The sequence below is a fragment of the Scyliorhinus torazame genome, chromosome 2 (assembly GCF_047496885.1).
Source record: "Scyliorhinus torazame isolate Kashiwa2021f chromosome 2, sScyTor2.1, whole genome shotgun sequence".
Lineage (NCBI taxonomy): Eukaryota > Metazoa > Chordata > Chondrichthyes > Carcharhiniformes > Scyliorhinidae > Scyliorhinus > Scyliorhinus torazame.
The window spans coordinates 81422363-81438719 of record NC_092708.1 but is presented as its reverse complement, the minus strand read 5'-3'; the positions used below and the strand labels follow the sequence as shown (position 1 = coordinate 81438719).

Sequence of the window (16357 nt, the reverse complement as noted above, 5' to 3'; positions counted from 1 at the left end):
TTCAGACGGTGTTATCTTTTACAATACACAGTTATTCCATTATTATGGCCAGACGTGAATTGAAGGCAGACCAAATGAAGATTCCTCTCTAACATCTGGTAATGCAGAACAAGGCCAGTAGCGCGGGTTCAATTCCTGTACCAGCTTACCCGAACAGGCGCCGGAATGTGGCGACTGGGGGCTTTTCACAGTAACTTCATACTTGTGACAATAAAAGATTATTATTATCTGTGTGTCTGCTTTTCTGTTTCCTATGATAACATTGCAGATTCCCTCACCATGGCTCCGATTTGGCTTCCTTTTCTAAAACACATCCCACGTGAACCACTATGTTGCGACATCGCACCCATCACCAAATCCAAACTCAGTCTATTCATTAATTCCTCAAACTCCTCCCTCATATCCAAAATTCAATCCAGCTCCATGCCGTGCAGTTTTCTTCAAGGATTTACACAACTATTCATCTATGATCTCTTTCCTTATCAAATTCTTCCACCATCAAATTCATTTTACTCGTGTTCCTTTTCAATCTTTTCCATATTTTCAATGATTCTGCAACTGAATGGACTCTTCCTCATTCGTCAATTTCCTTGTCTTTTTTGCTTTTGTCAAGTTCACTCTCTACGTTTACTTCCCTGCATCACCACCTTTCTGTGGAATGTGCCCCTGCTCCTAACCTCCACAACCACACTCTGTTCCTGTCCCTAATTCTCACATGATACCATGCTCCAAAGATTGCCCTTTGTGTCCAAAAAGGTTAGGTGGAGTTATTGGGTTGTGGGGGTGGGGTGGAGGTGTGGACGTGGGCAGGGTGCTCTTTCCAAGGGCTGGTGCAAACTCGATGGGCCAAATGACCTCCTTCTGCACTGTAAATTCTATGATAATTCTATGATTCCAACTACCTCCCCCACAAAAAGTTGCCCTCAACTCAGGATAATATATTTTAAAAAAATATATTTTATTAAAGTTTTCAAACACAATTTCCCCCCCCTTACAAATCAACAAAAACGGTAACATGATAACTGATAGATAACATTGTTTAAATAAAATAATGAACTAACAAAATAACACGAAATAGTGCTCCCACCCCCCACCCCTTCACCCCATCTATAACAAAAACAATTTACCCCTCCCCCCCTTCCCCCCCCCCCTCTGGGCTGCTGCTGCTGGCTATCTATTTTCCCCCTAACGTTCCGCTAGTCGAGGAACGGTTGCCACCGCCTGGTGAACCCCTGAGCTGATCCTCTCAGCGCAAAGTTCATCCGCTCCAGTTTTATGAACCCTGCCATATCGTTTATCCAGGCCTCCACGCCGGGGGGTTTTGCTTCAAAGAACAAAGAACAAAGAAATGTACAGCACAGGAACAGGCCCTTCGGCCCTCCAAGCCTGTGCCGACCATACTGCCAGACTAAACTACAATCTTCTACACTTCCTGGGTCCGTATCCTTCTATTCCCATCCTATTCATATATTTGTCAAGATGCCCCTTAAATGTCCCTATCGTCCCTGCTTCCACTACCTCCTCCGGTAGTGAGTTCCAGGCACCCACTACCCTCTGCGTAAAAAACTTGCCTCGTACATCTACTCTAAACCTTGCCCCTCTCACCTTAAACCTATGCCCCCTAGTAATTGACCCCTCTACCCTGGGGAAAAGCCTCTGACTATCCACTCTGTCTATGCCCCTCATAATTTTGTATACCTCTATCAGGTCGCCCCTCAACCTCCTTCGTTCCAGTGAGAACAAACCGAGTTTATTCAATCGCTCCTCATAGCTTATGCCCTCCATACCAGGCAACATTCTGGTAAATCTCTTCTGCACCCTCTCTAAAGCCTCCACATCCTTCTGGTAGTGTGGCGACCAGAATTGAACACTATACTCCAAGTGTGGCCTAACTAAGGTTCTATACAGCTGCAACATGACTTGCCAATTCTTATACTCAATGCCCCGGCCAATGAAGGCAAGCATGCCGTATGCCTTCTTGACTACCTTCTCCACTTGTGTCACCCCTTTCAATGACCTGTGGACCTGTACTCCTAGATCTCTTTGACTTTCAATACTCTTGAGGGTTCTACCATTCACTGTATATTCCCTACCTGCATTAGCCCTTCCAAAATGCATTACCTCACATTTGTCCGGATTGAACTCCATCTGCCATCTCTCCGCCCAAGTCTCCAGACAATCTAAATCCTGCTGTATCCTCAGACAGTCCTCATCGCTATCCGCAATTCCACCAACCTTTGTGTCGTCTGCAAACTTACTAATCAGACCAGTTACATTTTCCTCCAAATCATTTATATATACTACAAAGAGCAAAGGTCCCAGCACTGATCCCTGTGGAACACCACTGGTCACAGCCCTCCAATTAGAAAAGCATCCCTCCATTGCTACCCTCTGCCTTCTATGGCCTAGCCAGTTCTGTATCCACCTTGTCAGTTCACCCCTGATCCCGTGTGACTTCACCTTTTGTACTAGTCTACCATGAGGGACCTTGTCAAAGGCCTTACTGAAGTCCATATAGACAACATCTACTGCCCTACCTGCATCAATCATCTTAGTGACCTCCTCGAAAAACTCTATCAAGTTAGTGAGACACGACCTCCCCTTCACAAAACCGTGCTGCCTCTCACTAATACTTCAATTTGCTTCCAAATGGGAGTAGATCCTGTCTCGAAGAATTCTCTCCAGTAATTTCCCTACCACTGAAGTAAGGCTCACCGGCCTGTAGTTCCCGGGATTATCCTTGCTACCCTTCTTAAACAGAGGAACAACATTGGCTATTCTCCAGTCCTCCGGGACATCCCCTGAAGACAGCGAGGATCCAAAGATTTCTGTCAAGGCCTCAGCAATTTCCTCTCCAGCCTCCTTCAGTATTCTGGGGTAGATCCCATCAGGCCCTGGGGACTTATCTACCTTAATATTTTTTAAGACACCCAACACCTCGTCTTTTTGGATCACAATGTGACCCAGGCTATCTACACCCCCTTCTCCAGACTCAACATCGACCAATTCCTTCTCTTTGGTGAATACTGATGCAAAGTATTCATTTAGTACCTCGCCCATTTCCTCTGGCTCCACACATAGATTCCCTTGCCTATCCTTCAGTGGGCCAACCCTTTCCCTGGCTACCCTCTTGCTTTTTATGTACGTGTAAAAAGCCTTGGGATTTTCCTTAACCCTATTTGCCAATGACTTTTCATGACCCCTTCTAGCCCTCCTGACTCCTTGCTTAAGTTCCTTCCTACTTTCCTTATATGCCACACAGGCTTCGTCTGTTCCCAGCCTTTTAGCCCTGACAAATGCCTCCTTTTTCTTTTTGACGAGGCCTACAATATCACTCGTCATCCAAGGTTCCTGAAAATTGCCGTATTTATCATTCTTCCTCACAGGAACATGCCTGTCCTGTATTCCTTTCAACTGACACTTGAAAGCCTCCCACATGTCAGATGTTGATTTGCCCTCAAACATCCGCCCCCAATCTATGTTCTTCAGTTCCCGCCTAATATTGTTATAATTAGCCTTCCCCCAATTTAGCACATTCATCCTCGGACCACTCTTATCCTTGTCCACCAGTACTTTAAAACTTACTGAATTGTGGTCACTGTTACCGAAATGCTCCCCTACTGAAACATCTACCACCTGGCCGGGCTCATTCCCCAATACCAGGTCCAGTACTGCCCCTTCCCTAGTTGGACTGTTTACATATTGTTTTAAGAAGCCCTCCTGGATGCTCCTTACAAACTCCGCCCCGTCTAAGCCCCTGGCACTAAGTGAGTCCCAGTCAATATTGGGGAAGTTGAAGTCTCCCATCACCACAACCCTGTTGTTTTTACTCTTTTCCAAAATCTGTCTACCTATCTGCTCCTCTATCTCCCGCTGGCTGTTGGGAGGCCTGTAGTATACCCCCAACATTGTGACTGCACCCTTCTTATTCCTGATCTCTACCCATATAGCCTCACTGCCCTCTGAGGTGTCCTCTCGCAGTATAGCTATGATATTCTCCCGAACAAGTAGCGCAACTCCGCCTCCCCTTTTACATCCCCCTCTATCCCGCCTGAAACATCTAAATCCTGGAACGTTTAGCTGCCAATCCTGCCCTTCCCTCAACCAGGTCTCTGTAATGGCAATAACATCATAGTTCCAAGTAGTAATCCAAGCTCTAAGTTCATCTGCCTTACCCGTAATGCTCCTTGCATTAAAACATATGCACTTCAGGCCACCAGACCCGCTGTGTTCAGCAACTTTTCCCCGTCTGCTCTGCCTCAGAGCCACACTGTCCCTATTCCCTAGTTCTCCCTCAATGCTCTCACCTTCTGACCTATTGCTCCCGTACCCACCCCCCTGCCATACTAGTTTAAACCCTCCCGTGTGACACTAGCAAACCTCGCGGCCAGGATATTTATGCCTCTCCGGTTTAGATGCAACCCGTCCATCTTATACAGGTCACACCTGCCCCGGAAGAGCTCCCAGTGGTCCAGAAAACGGAAACCCTCCCTCCTACACCAGCTGTTTAGCCACGTGTTTGTCTGCTCTATCTACACCAGCTGTTTAGCCACGTGTTTGTCTGCCCTATCTTCCTTCCACATGAGTAAAATCCTACGCCGGGCTACTAGGGACGCAAAGGCCACAATATCGGCCTCTTTCGCCTCCTGCACTCCCGGCTCATCCGCTACCCCAAATATAGCTAACCCCCAGCTTGGCTTGACCCGGACCTTCACCACCTTTGAGATCACTCCCGCCACTCCCCTCCAATACCCCTCCAGTGCCGGACACGACCAAAACATATGTGTGTGGTTCGCCGGGCTTCCCCCGCACCTCCCGCACCTGTCCTCCACTCCGAAGAACCTGCTCAACCTCGCTCCCGTTATGTGTGCTCTATGTAGCACCTTAAATTGGATCAGGCTAAACCTGGCACACGAGGAAGAGGAATTTACCCTACTTAGGGCATCAGCCCACAAACCCTCCTCAATCTCCTCCCCGAGCTCTTCTTCCCATTTTCCTTTCAGCTCTTCTACCAGCTCCTCCCCCTCTTCTCTCATCTCCCGGTATATTTCGGACACTTTGCCCTCCCCGACCCACCCCCCCGAATGCACTCTATCCTGGATCCCCTGTGTCGGGAGCAGCGGAAATTCCCTCACCTGTTGTCTCGTAAACGCCCTCACCTGCATATACCTAAAGATGTTCCCCGGAGGCAGCTCGTATTTTTCCTCTAGCGCTCTGTGGCAGTATGCATTAGGGGTCATGTGGGACTGTGAAGCCGTGATGCCATTGGCTGACAGATCCCGGGTCCTGGTTGGCTGTTGATCTCTAGCTCCGCCCTGAAGGCAGAGTATAAGAACCAGGAGTTCTCCCCGCAGCTCCAGTCTGTTGCTGAACTGCGGGGAACAAGTCACGCTTAATAAAGCCTCATCGACTTCATCTCTATTCGTCTCTCATAAGTCATTGTGCGCTACAATTTATTAAGCCTGCTTAAAGGACTATGGAGCTCAGGATCGTCCCGGAATGCCTGAGGATCAGCCCCCATGCAGTGAACTCAGCAGCAATTTTTAAACACTGGCAGACTTGTTTCGAAGGCTACCTCCGAACGGCCCCCGGCCGGATCACAGAAGACCAGAAACTGCAGGTCCTGCATTCGAGGGTAAGCCCGGAAATTTTCCCTCGCATAGAAGACGCAGAGGATTTCCAGACGGCGTTCGCAGCACTAAAGAGCGTCTACGTTCGCCCAGTGAACCAGGTCTACGCACGCTACCAACTCGCAACGAGACGGCAAAGTCCCGGAGAATCGCTAGACGAATTCTACGCCGCGCTGCTAATTTTGGGACGGGCCTGCAGCTGCCCGCCGGTAAACACGGCTGAACACACGGACATGTTAATTCGCAATGCGTTTGTGGCAGGTATGAACTCTCCCCAAATCCGCCAAAGACTGTTAGAAAAAGAGTCGCTAGGACTCTCAGAGGCACGGGCCCTTGCAGCGTCCCTAGATGTGGCCGCGCAAAACGCCCGCGCGTACGGCCCCGACCGCGCGGCAGCCCCTTGGGCTCCGTGGACCCCCGTCGCGACAAACCCCCCCCCCCTCACAGGCTTGCGCGGTTCAGACGCCAGATCATCCCGGGGGGGCCCGCTGCTATTTCTGCGGGCAGGCGAAACACCCCCGGCAGCGCTGCCCGGCCCGCGCAGCGATTTGCAAGAGCTGCGGCAAAAAGGGCCATTTCGCGGCTGTGTGCCGGTCCCGGGGGGTCGCCGCTGTCCCCGGAGAAGAAAGAGTCCAGCGCATCCCAAACGCTCCCCAACCCCCCCAACGCCCCATGTGTGACCCGCAGGCGCCGCCATTTTGGGTCCCGGCCACCAAGAGGGGAGGATGGGCCATCTTGTGACCCCCCCAGCCATGTGCGATGCATGGGGGTGGCCATTTTGTCCACCCCCGCCGCCATCTTGGGAGCCCCCAGCCATGTGCGATGCATGGGGACGGCCATTTTGTTCACCCCCGCCACCATCTCGGACGACAACAATGGACCCCAGCATCGACGGCTCCACGGGGTTCGAAGAAGACGCTGAGACACTGCGACCACGTCTGGCCTCGGTGACGCTGGACCAAGCACGGCCCCGGACGCTCCAGACGACGACAACAACGGTGCTGATCAACGGACACGAGACACCATGCCTGATCGACTCCGGGAGCACAGAAAGCTTCATCCACCCCGACACGGTAAGACGCTGTTATTTGACCATCCGTCCCAGTACGCAGAAGAATTCCCTCGCTGCAGGATCCCACTCCGTACAGATCAAAGGGTTCTGCATAGTGACTCTAACGGTGCAAGGGAGGGAGTTTAAAAACTACAGGCTCTACGTCCTTCCCCAACTCTGCGCGCCCACATTACTGGGATTAGATTTCCAGTGCAACCTGCAGAGCCTAACATTCCAATTCGGCGGCCCAATACCCCCACTCACTATCTGCGGTCTCGCAACCCTCAAAGTTGAACCCCCATCCTTGTTTGCAAACCTCACCCCGATTGCAAACCCGTCGCCACTAGGAGCAGACGGTACAGCGCCCAGGACCGGACATTTATTCGGTCCGAAGTCCAGCGGTTGCTGAAGGAAGGCATAATCCAGGCCAGCAATAGTCCCTGGAGAGCACAGGTGGTAGTAGTAAAGACAGGGGAGAAGCAAAGGATGGTCATAGACTATAGCCAGACCATCAACAGGTACACACAGCTAGATGCGTACCCTCTCCCCCGCATATCCGACATGGTCAATCGGATTGCCCAATATAAGGTCTTCTCCACCGTGGACCTCAAGTCCGCCTACCACCAGCTTCCCATCCGCCCAAGTGACCGCAAGTACACAGCCTTCGAGGCAGACGGGCGACTATACCACTTCCTAAGGGTCCCATTTGGCGTCACAAACGGGGTCTCGGTCTTCCAACGGGAGATGGACCGAATGGTTGATCAACACGGGTTGCAGGCCACGTTCCCGTATCTCGACAACATAACCATCTGCGGCCACGATCAGCAGGACCACGACACCAACCTCCAAAAATTCCTCCAGACCGTTAAAGCCTTGAACCTCACATACAACGAGGACAAGTGCATGTTTAGCACAACCCGGCTAGCCATCTTGGGATATGTAGTGCGCAATGGGATAATAGGCCCCGACCCCGAACGCATGCGCCCCCTCATGGAATTTCCCCTCCCCCACTGCTCCAAAGCCCTGAAACGCTGCCTGGGGTTCTTTTCATATTACGCCCAGTGGGTCCCCCAGTACGCAGACAAGGCCCGCCCCCTAATACAGACCACTACCTTCCCCCTGTCGACAGAGGCTCGCCAAGCCTTCAGCCGCATCAAAGCGGATATCGCAAAGGCCACGATGCGCGCCATCGACGAGTCCCTCCCCTTCCAGGTCGAGAGCGACACCTCCGATGTAGCTCTAGCGGCCACCCTTAACCAAGCGGGCAGACCCGTGGCCTTTTTCTCCCGAACCCTCCACGCCTCAGAAATCCGCCACTCCTCAGTGGAAAAGGAAGCCCAAGCCATTGTGGAAGCTGTGCGACATTGGCGGCATTACCTGGCCGGCAGGAGATTCACTCTCCTCACTGACCAACGGTTGGTAGCTTTCATGTTCGATAATGCACAGCGGGGCAAAATTAAAAATGACCAAAGAACAAAGAAATGTACAGCACAGGAACAGGCCCTTCGGCCCTCCAAGCCCGTGCCGACCATACTGCCCGACTAAACTACAATCTTCTACACTTCCTGGGTCCGTATCCTTCTATTCCCATCCTATTCATATATTTGTCAAGATGCCCCTTGAATGTCCCTATCGTCCCTGCTTCCACTACCTCCTCCGGTAGTGAGTTCCAGGTACCCACTACCCTCTGCGTAAAAAACTTGCCTCGTACATCTACTCTAAACCTTGCCCCTCTCACCTTAAACCTATGCCCCCTAGTAATTGACCCCTCTACCCTGGGGAAAAGCCTCATCCACTCTGTCTATGCCCCTCATAATTTTGTATACCTCTATCAGGTCGCCCCTCAACCTCCTTCGTTCCAGTGAGAACAAACCGAGTTTATTCAATCGCTCCTCATAGCTTATGCCCTCCATACCAGGCAACATTCTGGTAAATCTCTTCTGCACCCTCTCTAAAGCCTCCACATCCTTCTGGTAGTGTGGCAACCAGAATTGAACACTATACTCCAAGTGTGGCCTAACTAAGGTTCTATACAGCTGCAACATGACTCGCCAATTCTTATACTCAATGCCCCGGCCAATGAAGGCAAGCATGCCATATGCCTTCTTGACTACCTTCTCCACCTGTGTTGCCCCTTTCAATGACCTGTGGACCTGTACTCCTAGATCTCTTTGACTTTCAATACTCTTGAGGGTTCTACCATTCACTGTATATTCCCTACCTGCATTAGCCCTTCCAAAATGCATTACCTCACATTTGTCCGGATTAAACTCCATCTGCCATCTCTCCGCCCAAGTCTCCAGACAATCTAAATCCTGCTGTATCCTCAGACAGTCCTCATCGCTATCCGCAATTCCACCAACCTTTGTGTCGTCTGCAAACTTACTAATCAGACCAGTTACATTTTCCTCCAAATCATTTATATATACTACAAAGAGCAAAGGTCCCAGCACTGATCCCTGTGGAACACCACTGGTCACAGCCCTCCAATTAGAAAAGCATCCCTCCATTGCTACCCTCTGCCTTCTATGGCCTAGCCAGTTCTGTATCCACCTTGCCAGTTCACCCCTGATCCCGTGTGACTTCACCTTTTGTACTAGTCTACCATGAGGGACCTTGTCAAAGGCCTTACTGAAGTCCATATAGACAACATCTACTGCCCTACCTGCATCAATCATCTTAGTGACCTCCTCGAAAAACTCTATCAAGTTAGTGAGACACGACCTCCCCTTCACAAAACCGTGCTGCCTCTCACTAATACGTCCATTTGCTTCCAAATGGGAGTAGATCCTGTCTCGAAGAATTCTCTCCAGTAATTTCCCTACCACTGAAGTAAGGCTCACCGGCCTGTAGTTCCCGGGATTATCCTTGCTACCCTTCTTAGACAGAGGAACAACATTGGCTATTCTCCAGTCCTCCGGGACATCCCCTGAAGACAGCGAGGATCCAAAGATTTCTGTCAAGGCCTCAGCAATTTCCTCTCCAGCCTCCTTCAGTATTCTGGGGTAGATCCCATCAGGCCCTGGGGACTTATCTACCTTAATATTTTTTAAGACACCCAACACCTCGTCTTTTTGGATCACAATGTGACCCAGGCTATCTACACCCCCTTCTCCAGACTCAACATCTACCAATTCCTTCTCTTTGGTGAATACTGATGCAAAGTATTCATTTAGTACCTCGCCCATTTCCTCTGGCTCCACACATAGATTCCCTTGCCTATCCTTCAGTGGGCCAACCCTTTCCCTGGCTACCCTCTTGCTTTTTATGTACGTGTAAAAAGCCTTGGGATTTTCCTTAACCCTATTTGCCAATGACTTTTCATGACCCCTTCTAGCCCTCCTGACTCCTTGCTTAAGTTCCTTCCTACTTTCCTTATATGCCACACAGGCTTCGTCTGTTCCCAACCTTTTAGCCCTGACAAATGCCTCCTTTTTCTTTTTGACGAGGCCTACAATATCACTCGTCATCCAAGGTTCCCGAAAATTGCCGTATTTATCTTTCTTCCTCACAGGAACATGCCTGTCCTGTATTCCTTTCAACTGACACTTGAAAACCTCCCACATGTCAGATGTTGATTTGCCCTCAAACATCCGCCCCCAATCTATGTTCTTCAGTTCCCGCCTAATATTGTTATAATTAGCCTTCCCCCAATTTAGCACATTCATCCTCAGACCACTCTTATCCTTGTCCACCAGTACTTTAAATCTTACTGAATTGTGGTCACTGTTACCGAAATGCTCCCCTACTGAAACATCTACCACCTGGCCGGGCTCATTCCCCAATACCAGGTCCAGTACCGCCCCTTCCCTAGTTGGACTGTTTACATATTGTTTTAAGAAGCCCTCCTGGATGCTCCTTACAAACTCCGCCCCGTCTAAGCCCCTGGCACTAAGTGAGTCCCAGTCAATATTGGGGAAGTTGAAGTCTCCCATCACCACAACCCTGTTGTTTCTACTCTTTTCCAAAATCTGTCTACCTATCTGCTCCTCTATCTCCCACTGGCTGTTGGGAGGCCTGTAGTATACCCCCAACATTGTGACTGCGCCCTTCTTATTCCTGATCTCTACCCATATAGCCTCACTGCCCTCTGAGGTGTCCTCTCGCAGTATAGCTGTGATATTCTCCCGAACAAGTAGCGCAACTCCGCCTCCCCTTTTACATCCCCCTCTATCCCGCCTGAAACATCTAAATCCTGGAACGTTTAGCTGCCAATCCTGCCCTTCCCTCAACCAGGTCTCTGTAATGGCAACAACATCATAGTTCCAAGTAGTAATCCAAGCTTTAAGTTCATCTGCCTTACCCGTAATGCTCCTTGCATTAAAACATATGCCCTTCAGGCCACCAGACCCGCTGTGTTCAGCAACTTCTCCCCGTCTGCTCTGCCTCAGAGCCACACTGTCCCTATTCCCTAGTTCTCCATCAATGCTCTCACCTTCTGACCTATTGCTCCCGTGCCCACCCCCCTGCCATACTAGTTTAAACCCTCCCGTGTGACACTAGCAAACCTCGCGGCCAGGATATTTATGCCTCTCCAGTTTAGATGCAACCCGTCCATCTTATACAGGTCACACCTGCCCCGGAAGAGCTCCCAGTGGTCCAGATAACGGAAACCCTCCCTCCTACACCAGCTGTTTAGCCACGTGTTTGTCTGCTCTATCTTCCTATTTCTAGCCTCACTGGCACGTGGCACAGGGAGTAATCCCGAGATTACAACCCTCGAGGTCCTGTCTTTTAACTTTCTGCCTAGCTCCCTGAACTCCTGCTGCAGGACCTCATGCCCCTTCCTGCCTATGTCGTTAGTACCAATATGTACAACGACCTCTGCCTGTTTGCCCTCCCCCTTCAGGATTCCCTCTACCCGTTCGGAGACATCCTGGACCCTGGCACCAGGGAGGCAACATACCATACTGGAGTCTCTTTCACGTCCACAGAAGCGCCTATCTGTGCCCCTGACTATAGAGTCCCCTATTACTATTACTCTTCTGCGCTTTGACCCTCCCTTCTGAACATCAGAGCCAGCCGTGGTGCCACTGCTCTGGCTGCTGCTGTTTTCCCCTGATAGGCTATCCCCCCCGACAGTATCCAAAGGGGTATATCTGTTCGAGAGGGGGACAACCACAGGGGATTCCTGCACTGACTGCCTGCCCTTTCTGGTGGTCACCCATTTCTCTGCCTGCACCTTGGGTGTGACCACATTTACATAACTGCGATCTATGACGCTTTCCGCCACCTGCATGCTCCTAAGTGCATCCAATTGCTGCTCCAACCGAACCATGCGGTCTGTGAGGAGCTGCAGATGAAGCCATCCGGGACGCTGGAAGCCTCCCGGACCTGCCACATCTCACAGTCAGAGCACAGCACCCCTCTAACTGACATTGCGTCAATTAATTAAAATTAAAATTTGTCTTTTTTTTTTTTTAAATACTTTTTTTTTTTAAATTGCAAAGTTACTGTCAACTATCTGTTTCCTAGCACTAGATTTCTAATAGAAATGCGATAGCTAACTATAATACTCTCCGATCTCTGGCTTAGATATCCTCTAAATTATAATTAAGTTATTATGTTTAATTAGTTCCCAAATACTCAAATTTTTTTAAAATTTAGGTTAGAATCCCAACCAGCCACTCTGGCCACAGCTTTTCTGTGATGTCACTTCAGTTTCCCCCCGACACACACAATTTGAAAAAAGGTAAAAAAGTAAAAATCACTTACTTACCTTCTTACCTTCTGAGTGTCTGAGATGTTCTCAGGTTCTCTCGCTGACAGAGACTGTTCCTCCACCTCCGATCCTTGACCTGCACAATGCTAATAATATAATAATATAATATGGCACTTACCTTACACCAATGGGTCTTATTATTAGGTTAGAGGAGGAGGGCGGGTGGGAGACACTACACGTGTAGTGTCTCGGGTTTCCTCTCCACCAGAATTTATTGGTTGGGGGGGGGGGGGGGGGGGGGACTTGCCAGAGGTCGAACTTCCGGTTCCCGCCTTATATAAAAACAAATAAAACAGAAAAGAAGAACAGACACGGGACCAGGCAAGGCTTTTTAAATACACTACTCACCTCCAAGAAGGCCCCTGCGCACCGCTGCCGCCGAAATCCAAAGGGCTGCTCCTGTAAAGGTAAGAGCTTTTAAACTCACTACTCACCTCCCAGAAGGCCCCTGCGCACCGCTGCCGCCGAAATCCAAAGGGCTGCTCCTGTAAAGGTAAGAGCTTTTAAACTCACTACTCACCTCCCAGAAGGCCCCTGCTCACCGCTGCCGCCGAAATCCAAAGGGCTGCTCCTGTAAAGGTAAGAGCTTTTAAACTCACTACTCACCTCCCAGAAGGCCCCTGCGCACCGCTGCCGCCGAAATCCAAAGGGCTGCTCCTGTAAAGGTAAGAGCTTTTAAACTCACTACTCACCTCCCAGAAGGCCCCTGCTCACCGCTGCCGCCGAAATCCAAAGATCTTAAGGTGGAGGATCGAGCTCTCCACCTTCAACTACGAGATCTTGTACCGTCCCGGAAAGCTGAACGAGCCGTCCGATGCCCTATCCCGCGGCACATGTGCCAACGCACAAATAAATCGTCTCCAAACCCTCCACGAGGACCTCTGCCACCCGGCGGTCACTCGGTTCTACCATTTTATAAAGTCCCGCAACCTCCCCTACTCCGTGGAGGAGGTCCGTACAGTCACCAGGAACTGCCACATCTGCGCAGAGTGCAAACCGCACTTTTTCAGGCCGGATAGAGCGCACCTGATCAAGGCTTCCCGTCCCTTTGAACGCCTCAGTCTGGATTTCAAAGGGCCCCTCCCCTCCACCAACCGCAACACATACTTCCTGAACGTGGTGGACGAGTACTCTCGTTTCCCTTTCGCCATCCCCTGCCCCGACATGACAGCGGCCACAGTTATTAAAGCCCTTAACACCATATTCACACTGTTCGGTTGCCCCGCATATATCCATAGCGACAGGGGGTCCTCCTTCATGAGTGACGAGCTGCGCCAGTTCCTGCTCAGCAAGGGTATAGCCTCGAGCAGGACGACCAGCTACAACCCCCGGGGGAACGGGCAAGTAGAGAGGGAGAACGGCACGGTCTGGAAGACCGTCCTACTGGCCCTACGGTCCAGGCATCTCCCAGTTTCACGGTGGCAGGAGGTCCTCCCGGACGCTCTCCACTCCATCCGGTCGCTGCTGTGTACTACCACTAATCAAACGCCTCATGAGCGCCTCCTTGCCTTCCCCAGGAAGTCCTCCTCTGGACCGTCGCTGCCGACCTGGCTGGCGGCCCCAAGACCCATCTTGCTCCGGAAACATGTGCGGGCGCACAAGTCGGACCCGTTGGTCGAGAGGGTTCACCTCTTCCACGCGAACCCGCAGTACGCCTACGTGGCGTACCCCGACGGCCGACAGGACACGGTCTCCCTGCGAGACCTGGCGCCCGCCGGCAACACGCACACCCCCCCCGACACCAATCACCCCCTCCCTGCCACCGGCGCACCCCGCGACCGCCCCCTTCCCGGGAGGATCGGTCCTCCTCCCATGTCCGACCAGGAGTGAAGCAGAAGCAGACACCGTAAAGCTCCCGGAGACGACAACGCTGGAACAAGCACCGGCACCACCACCAGGGCGGAGGCGATCAACAAGGAAGACCAGACCGCCCGCTCGACTCGTGGCATCGGTGTAACACAAGAATGTTGTGGACTTTAACGAGAATGTTCTTTTTTTTCTTCTTACGAATATTGTAAATAGTTCACAAACCCTGTACATAGCCCAGTGTAGGGCAAAGTGTAGGGCACGGTAATGACATGCAAAAGTTTTTCCTCCCAGGACCGGCCTTGTAAACCCCTACCACCATGCGAAGCACCACCCCGCCGGGTTCATATTTAACAAGGGGTCAATGTGGTAGTATGCATTAGGGGTCATGTGGGACTGTGAAGCCGTGATGCCATTGGCTGACAGATCCCGGGTCCTGGTTGGCTGTTGATCTCTAGCTCCGCCCTGAAGGCGGAGTATAAGAACCAGGAGTTCTCCCCGCAGCTCCAGTCTGTTGCTGAACTGTGGGGAACAAGTCACGCTTAATAAAGCCTCATCAACTTCATCTCTATTCGTCTCTCGTAAGTCATTGTGCGCTACACGCTCCCAAGCTCGCAAACGTCCCATCTATAAATAAGTCTCCCACTCTCCTAATTCCTGCCCGGTGCCAGCTCTGGAACCCTCCGTCCAACCTCCCTGGGGCAAACCTATGGTTGTTCCTGATCGGGGACCACACCGAGGCTCCCAACACACCTCTTTGTCGCCTCCATTGCCCCCAGGTACTTAGTGTTGCCGCCACCACTGGGTTTGTGGTAAACCTTTTCGGGGAGAGCGGTAGTGGCGCCGTCACCAGCGCTTTTAAGCTCGTTCCTTTACAGGACGCCATCTCCAGCCTTTTCCACACCGCCCCCTCTCCCTCTATCATCCACTTACAGATCATCGCCACATTGGCGGCCCAGTAATAGTCATCCAAATTCGGCAACGCCAGTCCCCCTCTGTCCCTGCTACGTTGCAGGAACCCCCTCCTTACCCTCGGGGCCTTCCCTGCCCACACGAAGCTCATGATGCTCCTATCTATTATCTTGAAAAAGGCCTTAGTGATCAATATAGGGAGACATTGAAACACAAATAAGAACCTCGGGAGGACCATCATCTTAATCGCCTGCACTCTGCCCGCCAGTGACAGTGGCTGTATATCCCACCTTTTGAAATCCTCTTCCATTTGCTCCATCAGCCGAGTCAGATTGAGTCTGTGTAGGGTTCCCCAGCTCCTGGCTATCTGAATCCCCAGGTATCGGAAGTTTCTTTCCACTCCCCTTAGCGGTAGGCCATCTATCCCTCTACTCTGGTCCCCAGGGTGTATTACGAATAGCTCACTCTTTCCCATGTTAAGCCTATATCCCGAGAAATCTCCAAACTCCCTCAATATCTGCATAACCTCTGTCATCCCCCCCACTGGATCCGCCACATACAGCAGTAAGTCATCTGTGTAGAGTGACACTCGGTGTTCCTCTCCCCCTCTAACCACCCTCTCCATTTCCTGGAGTCTTTCAGCGCTATGGCCAGTGGCTCAATTGCCAGCGCAAACATTAATGGGGACAGAGGGCACCCCTGTCTTGTTCCCCTATGTAGTCGAAAATACTCCGATCTTTGCAGATTTGTGACTACACTTGCCATTGGGGCCCCATAGAGGAGTTTAACCCAGCTGACAAACCCCTCCCCGAACCTCCTCCACACCTCCCATAAATACTCCCACTCTACCCTATCAAATGCCTTCTCTACATCCATTGCCGCCACTATCTCTGCCTCCCCCTCTGCTGGGGGCATCATTATCACCCCCAATAGCCGTCGCACATTGACATTCAATTGTCTCCCCTTTACGAACCCTGTCTGATCTTTGTGCACCACCCCTGGGACACAATCCTCTATCCTCATTGTCAGCACTTTTCCCAACAACTTGGCGTCCACATTCAGGAGCGAGATAGGAATATAAGACCCGCATTGCAGCGGGTCTTTATGTCGCTTCAGGATTAGTGATATCGTCGCCTCCGACATTGTCGGGGGTAGGGTCCCCCCTTCTCTGGCCTTGTTAAAGGTTTTTACCAGCAGCGGGGCCAACAAGTCCACGTATTTCCTGTAAAATTCCAC

The 16357-nt window shown here is 51.2% G+C and overlaps 1 protein-coding gene across 3 annotated transcripts in view; it reads right to left on the bottom strand.

Annotated features, from left to right (window-relative positions):
• The window catches only part of cfap221 (cilia and flagella associated protein 221), a 287241-nt gene that overhangs the window by 189339 nt on the left and 81545 nt on the right, over positions 1-16357 (bottom strand). The gene's annotated exons all lie outside the window — the stretch shown is intronic.